This window comes from Oryctolagus cuniculus, chromosome 6 (assembly GCF_964237555.1).
Source record: "Oryctolagus cuniculus chromosome 6, mOryCun1.1, whole genome shotgun sequence".
NCBI classification, from domain to species: Eukaryota; Metazoa; Chordata; class Mammalia; order Lagomorpha; family Leporidae; genus Oryctolagus; species Oryctolagus cuniculus.
Window position 1 is genome coordinate 39,924,680 of NC_091437.1, and position 13,062 is coordinate 39,937,741.

General features: G+C 39.2%; 1 long non-coding RNA gene across 1 annotated transcript in view; it reads right to left on the reverse strand.

Annotated features, from left to right (window-relative positions):
- Positions 1 to 13,062, reverse strand: part of LOC127490701 (uncharacterized) — a 149,843-nt gene that overhangs the window by 84,795 nt on the left and 51,986 nt on the right. The window contains exon 2 of the long non-coding RNA XR_007919004.2: positions 4,168 to 4,246. This is a non-coding gene — a long non-coding RNA (uncharacterized lncRNA). The remainder of the gene's footprint in view (positions 1 to 4,167; positions 4,247 to 13,062) is intronic.

Genomic DNA, 13,062 nt, shown 5'->3' on the forward strand with positions numbered 1-13,062 from the left:
ATAAGATTGCAAACAATCCAAATGTCCACTAATGGGCAAATAAAAATATGTCTGTACAATCAAATACTATTCTCCTGGACAAATAATAGCAGTAATACATGTTATAAAATGGGAAAAACTTGGAAATAGTATACAATGAAATAATCCAGACATAAGAAGCCACCTATTTCACTATTACATTTACCTCAAATGTCTAAATAAGCAAATCCATGGATGAGTAGTTTCTAAAGGTGGAAAAGGAAGAAGGCAAACAGTCACACTAATGAACAGAGGTTCTTTGTTTTGAGGTTATGGAAATGCTCAGGAAATACAGAGTGATGGTGGACACACATCACTGAGCATTTTGAAACCACTGAAATGTACACTTGCAAAAGGTGAACTTCATGCCATATGAATTTTCTATCCACTAAGCAGTTATGAGCAATAACTGAAACAATTTTCCCAACACCATGCCATACAACTAAAAGTGAAGGTTAACTTCTTCAGATTTGAAGAAATTTTATATGACTCTAAATCCCATGCCTTACGCCTAGGAGACTAGAGGCGAGATGAAGCAGAATGCTGTCCAACTATGCTTTTAGCCTCTACATGTTTTTGAGGATTGTGGTGCTTTATGGAGGACGGAGGCCTCAGAGACTTACCTAAGAGGCTCAGACACCACAGGCTATGCATAGGAACCAGAAGCAGCTCATGTTAGAGCCTTGGGTGTTCACTGACATCATACGTAAGAGTGTCAACTGTTCAATTAACAGGAGTCACTGTACACTAACTCCCCATGCAGGACCTCTGTCCTCAATGAGATGAGAATTAACTGTAAAACTAGTTATCAAACAGTTTGTTTATATGTGTTTGTGTGTGTGCAAATTGTTTAAATCTTTACTTAGCATAGTGTTGGTCTTCTGTGTAGAAAGTTACTTGAAAATGAATCTTAATGGAGAATGGAACTGGCCAGGGGAGAGGGAGCAGGAGAAGAGGAGGGAGTGTGGGTGGGAGGGCGAGTATGGTAGGAAGAATAACTATATTCCTACAGCTTTACTTGTGAAACTTGTATTCCTTAAAAAATAAATTAAAAAAAAAAGAAACAGAAGAGAGGTTATAATGTCACCCAAGGGTACCCTCTCCTTCTGAGAAGTTCAGAAACTGTAGAATAGTGGTTTGGTTGTAAAAATCAGTCAAGAGCAAAGGAAGCTCTTATTCACGTACTGAAGGTCAAGCCATGCTCTCACATTGTCTAATGAAGGAGGGGGGAAACGTAGCTTTAAGCTGAAAGCCAAGTGACTGCACATGAAGTGCCTGGGCATTTCTCAGTTCCTTTCTTAAACTGGAGCTTTTTCATTAAAAAAAAAAAAATCAGGAACATTAGCCATTGTTGATTTTCTTAAAGGCAGGTAAGAAGTTTGACAGCTTAGGGTAGAAAGAATAAGAGGTGCAGGGAACTAGTAATTACTGCTATCCCAAGACAAAGGCATGTGCATGTGTGAGCACACATTGTGTTCACTATTCTCTGATTTTCAGTTCATAATTTAATTTCTTCCTTCCTGCCAACAAAGGCAGCTTTCTCTTGTGACACTGGCAAAGGGAAGTTGCAAAAACAGAAAAGGCATCAAAATTCACTCTGGGGTGGAAATCTGCCATCTTCATAAACCTAGTTTCCAAGGTGAAAAATGACTTGCCTTTTTTTTTCCCAAAAGCAATCAATATTCATATGTAAAAGCCTATAAATTACTTTTTATCCCTCAAGCTTGCATTCCTCCTCTACTCTTAACGTTCTCCTACCTAGGCCATGGACGCAGCTATAAGTGTTCTTAACCATAATGTAGTATCAGTTTTAGATGTTCTGTGGGTGGAGCTATACCCAGACCACGGTCATGAACCATTGAAAACAGATGGGAAATGGGCGAAGGGAACCCTGGATACCTGCTGGGTCTTAGTCCACCCGAACAAGGATGGACTGGGTCCGAAGAAAGGTAAGTGCGCCGCTCACCTGGTCCCCAGCCTCCTGATCCCAGAGACAATCAGACGCAGCGGGGAGTCAAGTCAAGCAAGCAAGAGCTCCGTTTATTGGCACATGGCAAAGCCTTTTAAAGCACAAGACCACATGATTACTGGGGCAGGGCTTAAGGACCAACCGATTACTTAAAAGGTCATTTTACGGGGTGACTTTTTACAGGACCAGCCATATGTCTGTACACTCATCATCAGTTGTCACCTCCCCTGATGCTGCATGGCCAATCAGCTTTGGTGGTAAATGACTTTGGACACCGCCCACCTTACTTCCTTTGGGCGCCATCTTTGAATTGCCACGTGTGCCTAATTTCCCTTCAGCCACCATCTTTGAATTGCCTCCTGTGCCTAATTTCCCCACAGATACCTACCACAAAAGTACCATTTCATTATTGGCAAATACTTGACTCTATGGCTTCTTCTTACACTTAGTTTAGATACAATTATCATGTCCAGCCATTTGATACCTATTTCTTTTTTCTTTTCAGGATTTATTTATTTGAGAGGTAGAGTTATAGACATAGAGAGAGACAGAGAAAGATCTTCCATCTGTTGGTTCAATTTCCAAATGGCTGCAACAGCCAGAGCTGGGCCAATCTAAATCCATGAGCTAGCAGCCAGAAGCCTCTTCCAGGTTTCCCAACTGGGTGCAGGGGCTCAAGCACTTGGGCCATCCTCCACTGCCTTCTCAAGTCATTTCTAGGGAGCTGGGTAGCAAGTGGTGCTGCTGTGACTCAAACCAGCACCCACATGGGATGCCAGCACTACAAGTGGAGGCTTAAACCACTATGCTGCAGCATTGGCCCCTTGATAGCAATTTCCATCCTAGAAGACAATGTGGAACTGTGTGCAGTTCTTGAGTTTTCTAGGTCAGCGTTATCATGTGTTAACTGAGTGGTTTTAGGAAAATTTCTTAAATTCCCTGAGGCTCAGTTTTTTTTTTTTAGTACAAAGTCAGAATAATAGTCATTCACTATTTTTAAAGGATATGTGGAAATTAAGAGATAACAGAGATAAAAGATGAGCAGACTCAAGAACATGGGGTATTCAATATAAAATTAATATCATTGTCATTGTAATTCATGGATATTAATGCTTTTTTAAATAATGGAACATTTTCAATGAAAATATCCAAGATACTAAAGACAAGCTAGGTCAGGCTGGATAAAATACAGCGGGATAGATCATAAATGGCCAAAACAACCTCACTGAGCACCTGGTTCCTATTTAATGAGGTCTCTAAGGAGTATGAAAACCATATATCATTCCATCCAATCTCCTTTTTCTACTGAGAAACACAGGAATAAGGGAAAGACATCCACTTTGCCAATTTTTATTACCATTCATTACCAAAGCCATTATTAAACACTAGTTGTTCTCACAACTCCTAGTCTAGTCCTAAATCCATTTCCCACTTATATTTATAGTAACAGTGACATGGAAGTAAAGTTCACAAGTGAAACCAAGTTGTTAGATATAGATACTCAAAAACACACAATAAGACACTGTCAGGGAGGAGCAGGAAAACTGAAAAGATGAAAGAAATTAATTTGCATTTCCATTGGGAGAAACTTAATTTAAGGACAAGCAGAACTACTCAGCTGTGTAGAGCACAAGAATACATAATTTCTTATAGCTTTAAGTTCCAGAAGAAGTTCAAAAGTTGTGATTAATCCCACATGAGAAGTTAGAGGAATCTAAAATTTATATTACACAAAAACATTTATCCAAAACAGGCAACATAAATGATGTTACATTTAGAAGGTAATTTTTAACAATATAGAAGACGTATTATTTACAAATAATACATGCCACTCTGGTCAGCTAGAATAGGTCCCATTTTCTGACTTTCACTTAGAGGCTGAAGGTTCTCAAATGAGTTGACTCTTCAGAATCACCCATGGAATTTCTACATATATATAATATAGTACATATTATATATATATCACAAGGTTATATTATAATAATGTATATAATAATATATCAATATATTGTATGTAAATGATATATTGATATATATGTTATATATAATACAGGGTTACAATCTAAACTCAGTGATCATTTTGCACTTGACACTTTTCTCTTAGAGATCAGCATACAGTATCTCCACAGTGGTGACAATAACAATAATAACAACAACACATGAATAGATACAGTACCTACCAGTCCAAGACAGCAGATGAAAGCAGATAATTTGGTGGCAAATTAACACTCAGTATAACAGCGACAATGGCCAGGAAGCCTGTGAAAAAGAAGAACAACAAGGAAGAACTGATTACACAAGAGATTAAAACCAAGGAAAACATTGTGGTATAGCAGGTTAAGCCGCCATCTGCAACACCAGCATCCCATATGAGTGCTGGTTCGTGTCCCAGCTGATCCACTTTCAATTCAGTTCCCTGCGAATGGCTTGGGAAAAGTAGGGGAGGATAGTCCAAGTACTCAGGGCCTTGCAGCACCCACATGGGAGAATCAGATGGAATTTTAAGCTCCTGGCTTCAGCCTGGCACAAGCCTGGCTGTTGCAGCTATTTATGGAGTCAACCAGCACATAAAAGATTATCTACCCCGGTGGGTGCCGTTGCTCACTTGGCTAATCCCCTGCTTGCGGTGCCGGCACCCCGGCATCTAGTTCCGGTTGCTCCTCTTCCAGTCCAGCTCTCTGCTGTGGCCCGGGAGGGCAGTGGAGGATGGCCCAAGGGCTTGGGCCCCACGCCCGCATGGGAGACCAGAAGGAAGCACCTGGCTCCTGGCTTCGGATCAGCGCAGTGCAGGCCGTTGTGGCCATTTGGGGAGTGAACCATTGGAAGGAAGACCCTTCTCTCTGTCTCTCTCTCTCACTGTCGATAACTCTACCTGTCAAACAAAAAAAATTATAAAAAAAGAATATTTATCCCAAGGTTTTTTATTGTTTTTGTAGCTACTGTGAATGGGATTGATCTTAGAAGTTCTTTCTCAGCCGTGGCATTTCCTGTGAATACAAAGGTTGTTCATTTTTGTGCATTGATTTTATATCCTGCTACTTTGCCAAGCTCTTCTATGAGTTCCAATAGTCTCTTGGTAGGTTCTTTGGATCCCCTAAATAAAGAATCATATCATCTGCAAAGAGGGATAGTTTGACTCTTCCTTCCCAATTTGTATCCCTTTAATTTCTTTTTCTGGCCTAATGGCTCTGGCTAAAATTTCCAGTACAATATTGAATAGCAATGGTGAGAATGGGCATCCCTGTCTGGTACCAGATCTCAGGGGAAAGGCTTCCAACTTTTCCCCATTCAATAGGATGCTGACTGTGGGTTTTTCATAAATTGCTTTGATTGTATTGAGGAATGTTCCTTCTATACCCAGTTTGCTTAGAGTTTTCATTATGAAATGGTGTTGTATTTTATCAAATGCTTTCTCTGCATCTACTGAGGTAATCATATGTTTTTTTCTTCTGTATGCAGTTAATCAAATACCTTGGAATAAACTTAACAAAGGAAGTCAAAGATCTCTACAATTAGAATTACAAAACCTTAAAGAAAGAAATAGAAGAGGATATCAAAAAATGGAAAAATCTTACATGCTCATGGATTGCAAGATTTAATATCATCAAAATGTCCGTTATCCCAAAAGCAAATTATAGATTCAATGCAATACCAATCAAAATACCAAAGACATTCTTCTGGAAAAAATGATGCTGAAATTCATATGGAGGCACAGGAGACCTCGAATAGCTAAAGCAATCTTGTACAACAAAAACAAAGCTGAGCCATCACAATACCAGATTTCAGGACATACTACAGGGCAGTTGTAATCCAAACAGCATGGTACTGGTACAGAAACAGATGGATAGACCTATGGAACAGAATAGAAACACCAGAAATCAATCTGAACATTTACAACCGAAGTATAGTTGATCAAGCATCTAAAACCAATTCCTGAAGCAAGGACAGTCTATTCAATAAATGGTGCTGGGAAAACTGGATTTCTACGTGTAGAAGCAGGAAGCAAGGCCTTACCTTACACCTTACACAAAAACCCACTCAACATAGCTTAAAGATCTCAATCTATGACACGACACCATCAAATTATTGGAGAGCATCAGAGAAACCCTGAAAGATACAGGCACCGGCAAAGACTTCTTGGAAAAGACCCCAGAGGCACAGGCAATCAAAGCCAGAATTAACAACTGGAATTGCATCAAATTGAGAAGTTTCTCTACTGCAAAAGAAACAGTCAGGAAAGTGAAGAGACAACCAAAAGAATGGGAAAAATATTTGCAAACTTTGCAACCGATAAAGGATTAATAACCAGAATCTACAAAGAGATCAAGAAACTCCACAACAACAAAACAAACAAGCCACTTGAGAGATGGGCCAAGGACCTCAACAGACATTTTTCAAAAGAGGAAATCCAAATGGCCAACAGACACATGAAAACATGTTCAGGATCAAGCCATCAGGGAAATGCAAATCAAAACCACAATGAGGTTTCACCTAACCCTGGTTAGAATGGCTCACATACAGAAATCTACCAACAACAGATGCTGGCGAGGATGTGGGGAAAAAGGGACACTAACCCACTGTTGGTGGGAATGCAAACTGGTCAAGCCACTATGGAAGTCAGTCTGGAGATTCCTCAGAAACCTGAATATAGCCTTACCACATGACCCAGCCATCCCACTCCTTGGAATTTACCCAAAGGAAATTAAATTGGCAAACAAAAAAGCTGTCTGCACCTCAGTGTTTATTGCAGCTCAATTCACAATAGCTAAAACCCGGAATCAACCTAAATGCCTATCAACAATAGACTGGATAAAGAAATTATACCGTATGTACTCTATAGAATACTATACAGCAGTAAAAAACAATGAAGTCCGGTCATTTGCAACAGAATGGAGGAATCTGGAACACATCATGCTGAGTGAAATAAGCCAGTCCCAAAGGGGCAAATATCATATGTTCTCCCTGATCAGTGACAACTAACCGAGCACCAAAAAGGAAACCTGTTGAAGTGAAATGGACATTATGAGAAACAATGACTTGAGCAGTCCTTGTCCTGATTGTCAAGAAACAACTTACTATTTTATTCCTTTAGTATTTTTTTTATTCTACTTAATACCATTAGTTGATCTCTGTAATTAACACACAATTATTCTTAGGTGTTTAAATTTAACTGAAAAGTGATCTCTTTTAAATATAAGAGTGGGCATAAGAGACGGAGGAGATGTACAGTTCGGCACATGCTCACTCAGACTTACACCTAATGGTAGAGTTAGAAACGTGCCTGAGGATTCCAATTCAATCCGATCAAGGTGGCATGTATCAATGCCATCTTACTAGTCAAAGTAATCTGTTCACGTTCATAATTGATCATAATGATAGGTTAAGTGTCAAAGGGATCACATAAACAAGACTAGTGTCTGTTATTACTAACTGATAGAATTAAAAATGAGAGAACAATCCAACCTGGGAAGCAGGATATACAGCAGACTCATAGAATGGCAGATGTCCTAAACAGCACTCTGGCCTCAGATTCAGCCCTTAAGGCATTCAGATCTGGCTAAAAAGCCCATGAGAGTTTCACAGGCTTGGAAAGCCAAGACACTGTGGCAAGAAAAATGACCTAAATGAAAGATCTCTGTGAGATCACAGCAGAAAGAATGGGCCAAAGAAGGAGGTACCTTTCCCTGAAGGGAGGAGCAAACTTCCACTTTGATCTTATTTAGACAAGGCCATATTCAGAGTTGGTGAACTCAAGAGGCTACCATAGCCTTGGCAGCCTATGTCAAGAGCCTCTGGTGATTACTGACATCATAAATCAGAGTGTCAATTGTTAAATCAACAACGGGAGTCACTGTGCACCTACTCTCCATGTAGGATCTCTGTCCGTAATGTGTTGTACTATGTGAATTAACGCTCTAACTACTACTCAAACAGTACTCTATACTTTGTGTGGGTGCAGTCTGTTGAAATACTTACTTAGCATATACTAAATTGATCTTATGTATATAAAGATAATTGAAAATGAATCTAGATGAAGAATGGGATGGGAGAGAGTGGCAGATGGGATGGTTGCCAGTGGGAGAGAGGTTATGGGGGGAAAAGCCACTATAATCCAAAAGTTGTACTTTTGAAATTTATATTTATTAAATAAAAGTTGAAAAAAAAAGATTCTCTCTATCTCCCTCCTATCCTCCCTCACTCTCTCCTTTCTTCCCTCCCTCTCTTTTCCCTTGCTCTATAGCTCTACCTTTCAAATCAATAAATATTTTATAAACGATTTTAAAGCCCATTCTAAAAACTCAGTAACTCAAATTACATTAGCACATGAAAAAGCAGAAACACCCATAGAAAAGTGTATGAAATCCAAATTTCCTCCCTGAGCATGGGAAATTTTTATATATGATAGAGTGGCCATTTCTTATTTATTTTATTTATTTGACAGTCAGAGTTACACAGAGATAAGGAGAGATAGAGAGAGGTCGAGAGAGGTAGAGGAGAGGGAGAGAGGTAGAGAGAGAGAGAGTTCTTCCATCTGCTGGTTCATTCCCCCAATCGGTCACAACAGCCACAGCTGGGCCAATCCAAAGCCAGGAGCCAGTAGCTTCCTCCCGGTCTCCCACATTGGTACATGGGCCCAAGGACTTGGGCCATTCTCCACTGCTTTCCCAGGCCACAGCAGAGAGCTGGGTCAGAAGTGGAGCAGCCAGAACTTGAAACGCCCATATGAGATGCCGGCAGTGCAGGCAGCGGCTTTACCCACTATGTCACAGTGCTGGCCCCAAAGTGGCCATTTCTGTTGAGTAGGCTAAATGTACCATCTTTTTCTTAAAAGAACACTACTATTAAAATTTACTTTTTGAGCATTTTATTAAAATACAGTAAACATGCCAAGAAAGGCAGTAAGTATACAGATCAATGAGTTTCTTGTCATCTGATCACACTCATAACCAACATCAAAATTAACACTATAGCATTACTAGTACCCCAAGAATCCTCACTGTCCCATTCATAACATGTGAAACAAGAGTATAGTCATACATGGTATTATTTGCTGAAGCAATATTTATATCGATATGCCAAATGACCTGACATCCACACCATTTTTATCCTCTCTATGTACACTGACTACCTCAAATATGACAAAATGTATTTTTCTTTTTGAGTCTGACTTATTTCACTTAGCATAATGATCTCCAGTTGAATCCATTATGTTGCAAATGTTAGGATTTTATTCTTTTTTATGGTTGCATTATATTCCTGTGTGAATGTGTGTGTATGTGTATGTGTGTGTGTATATTTTCTTTATTCAATCATCAGTTGATGGATATCCAGGTTGATTCCATATGTTACCTATTGTGAATTGTGGCAGCTCAATTCAAGGTTTAATCTTAAATGATTCTCAGGAAAACAACACCTTTTGGAAGAAAAGCACAGTTGTATCCTTATTTTACATAATACATTAAGATAAACTCCAAATAGCTTGGTGATCACAACACAAGGCAGAGTTTTGTGTTTACGTGCATGCACGCAAGTGTGAAAATAAAGGAGTCTATTAAATAGGTCGAGAACACTCAAATGACCTGACATCAAAATCAGGAACACCTTTGTAATAAAAATCTAAAATAGATAACCCTACAGGTGCAAGATTTAGAAGCTCTGATAATTTTTAAAAACTTTGTCACAATAAAAATGTTAATAAATGAACTATAAAAGATAGGATATATCTCCAACTAAAATCATAGACCAAAATGTAGCCTTCCTGATACATAAGGAACAATCAGAAAACAGGGTCAAGAAAACAGACACAAATCAAAAATTAGGCAGCAACTGGTACTTGGCTTACTAATTAAGGCATCCACATTTCATATCTGAGTGCCTGGCTGTGATTGCTGGCTCTGGTTGTCTGTTACAGCTTCCCAGAAATGAATACTGTAGGAGGTAGCTGGTGATGTCTCAAGTAGTTGGGTTCCTGCCACCCACGTGGGAAACCTTAGATTGCATTCTTAGCTTTGGCCCTGGTCTAGTCCTGACCAATGTGGGCATTTAGGGAGTGAGCCAGTGGGTGGGAACTCTTATCTATCCCTCTTTCTCTATCAAATGAAACGTTTAAAGAAAACTGGGCAAAGGGCATGAACAGAAATTCCACACAAAATAATGGCAACGATCCTATGTGAAACAGTTGTTCACTCTCACACATAAGACAAAATGTAATTTACAATAATATGAGGGAATTTTGGTGCCAAGAAGAATAGAAGAATGTGTCTTGTTTGGCTCTCCTGCAAATAACAATTATAATCACTGGACAAAATGTGAAGAATGTTAGAAGGCATTCATGCAAATAAGAGCAGGCAGAAGTTAAAGCGAACTCAACTTCTAGAGAAGTTCATTTGGTAAGATCTATGTGTATAGGATTTTTGTTTCCAAGGGTGATCCCCTGTTTAAAAGGCTGAAAAAGGCTAGAACTAAAGCAGTGAGCCAAAGAGCTTGAAGACAATGTTTATCAGCAGAGTCAGTGTTTCTGAAGCAGCAGGAAATTCTCTTTCTCTAAGATTTTGAAACACATAATAAAAGGAGAGTAGCCTCTCCATGGTATAGATATTGTACTTTGTTTTCTTATTTTAGCTCTGTATTTTTCCACTATTCATATTTATTCCTTTTGTAAAAATGAAAAAGAAAAATAAGGAAATAAATAAGTGAATTGGATCTGTCATTTGAATTTATCAAATATTGTACTAAACTTGAGAAAATTATTTCGTTTTTTCATCTCATTTTTTTCTGCTGACAAATAATGATTCCAAAAATCTGTGCTCTTATATAGTTGCTAAAATGCATTTAAACCTCTTAGTTCAGTGCATGACACTCATACTAAAAGCTAGTGATCAGCATCTTCATTTGCATCATTTTTGGTGTCCAAGTACAGTTTTCTTTGGATTAAATGAGTGAATCAATTTAGGAACAAGATCCATATAACAAGAGGAATAATCCCAGTTCTCTTTTTATTTATTTGAAAGGCAAAACAATGGGGAGGTATGGGGAGGAAATGGAGAGAGAGAAATTGACTCATCTTCTACCTGATGGTCTACTCTCCCAGTGGCCCCAATAGCCAGGTTTGGGCCAGGTCAAAGCCAGGGGTCCCAAATTCCATCCCAGTCTCCCAAATGGGTGGCAAGGGGCCCAAGCACTGGAACCATATTCTGCTGCCTCCTGAGGCATATTACCAAGAAGCTGGATGAGAAGCAGATAGCTGGGACTCCAAAAAGCATTCTTCTAGGGGATGCTGATGTCTCAAGCATGATTGAACCTGCTGCATCACAATGCCAGCCTCCACCCTTCTTCTTTAAACACTTGAGCTTTCTTCACTTGAATTCTAGGTCACCACTCTAGTTTTCTCCTAGAAAAACTATTTCAGGTTTTTTTTTTTTTTTTTTTTTTTTTGCTGATTATTTTTGCTTCACCCACATATGTATTAAGAGTCATTGCCTTTTGTGTTTCCACAAAAGACCTGAAATAGCCAAAGTAATCTTAAACAATAAAAACAAAGCAAGAGGTATCACAATACCAGATAACAAGACATACTATATGGTTGTTAAAACATCCTGGCGCTGTCACAGCAAATAGACATGTAGATCAATGCAACAGAATAGACATCAGAAAATAATCCAGTCATCTAAAACCAACTAATCTTTGGCAAATGAGCTCAAATCACTCCCTGGAGAAAAGACAGTCTCTTCAACAAGGTACATCTGGAAAAGTGGATCTCTGTATACCTAAGTTGTAAGTAAGACCCTTACTTTACACTCTATACAAAACTCAACTCACAATGGATTAAGGATCTAAAACTAAGGCCTGAAACCATCAAATTATTAGAGATAACAAGGGAAATGCTCCAAGATATTCGCCTAGGCAAAGACTTCTTGGCTAAGTCCCCAGAAGCACGGACAATAAAAGCTAAAATGGGTGAATGGGTTTATATCTAGCTGAGAAGTTTCTGCACAGCAAAGGAAATGTTCAACAAGATGAAAAGGCAACCAAGAAGATGGGAGAAAATATTTGTAAACCATGCATCCAATAAAGGGTTACTATCTATTAATATATAAGGAGTTCAAGAAACTCAACAACAAAGCAAACAATCTAGTTAAGAAATGGGCAAAAGGGCCGGCGCCATGGCTTACTAGGCTAATCCTCTGCCTGCGGCGCCAGCTACCCGGGGTTCTAGTCCCAGTTGGGCCACCAGATTCTGTCCCGGTTGCTCCTCTTCCAGTCCAGCTCTCTGCTGTGGCCCGGGAAGGCAGGGGAGGATGGCCCGAGTGCTTGGGCCCTGCACCCCATGGGAGACCAGGAGGAAGCACCTGGCTTCTGGCTTCTGGCTTCTGGCTTCGGATCGGCGCAGCGTGCCAGCAGCAACACACCAGCCATAGCGACCACTTGCAGGGTGAACCAATGGAAAAAAGGAAGACCTTTCTCTGTCTCTCTCACTGTCTAACTCTGCCCATCAAAAAAGAAAAAAAAAAAAAGAAGAAGAAATGGACACAAGACTTAAACAGGTGTTTCTCAAAGAAGGAAATTCAAATGTTCAACAAATACATGAAAAAATATTCAGGATCACTAGTCATCAGGAAAATGAAAATACAAACCACAGTGAGGTATCACCTCAACCCAAGCAGAATGGCTATTATTTAAAACTCAAAAAATAACAAATGCTTGTGAGGTTTATATAGAAAAAGGTACCCTAGTACACTGTTGGTGGGAATGTGGAACAATCATTAAGGAAGACAGTGTGGAGATCCCTCAGAAAAATAATACATCTTCCATATAACCTAGCTATCCCATATTTGGGAAAATACTCAAAGGAAATGAAATCAGCATATGAAAGAATTACCTGTACTTCCACATTTATTGCAGCTCCATCCTTAATAAATAAAATATGGAATTAATCTAAACGTTAGCTGATGACTGGATTAAAAAATGTCTATGTACATGATGGAATATTATACATAAAAAGAATGAAACCCTGGCTATTCAACCAAATAGGTAGAACTAGAGATCACTGTGATAAGTGAAATAATGTAGCCCCA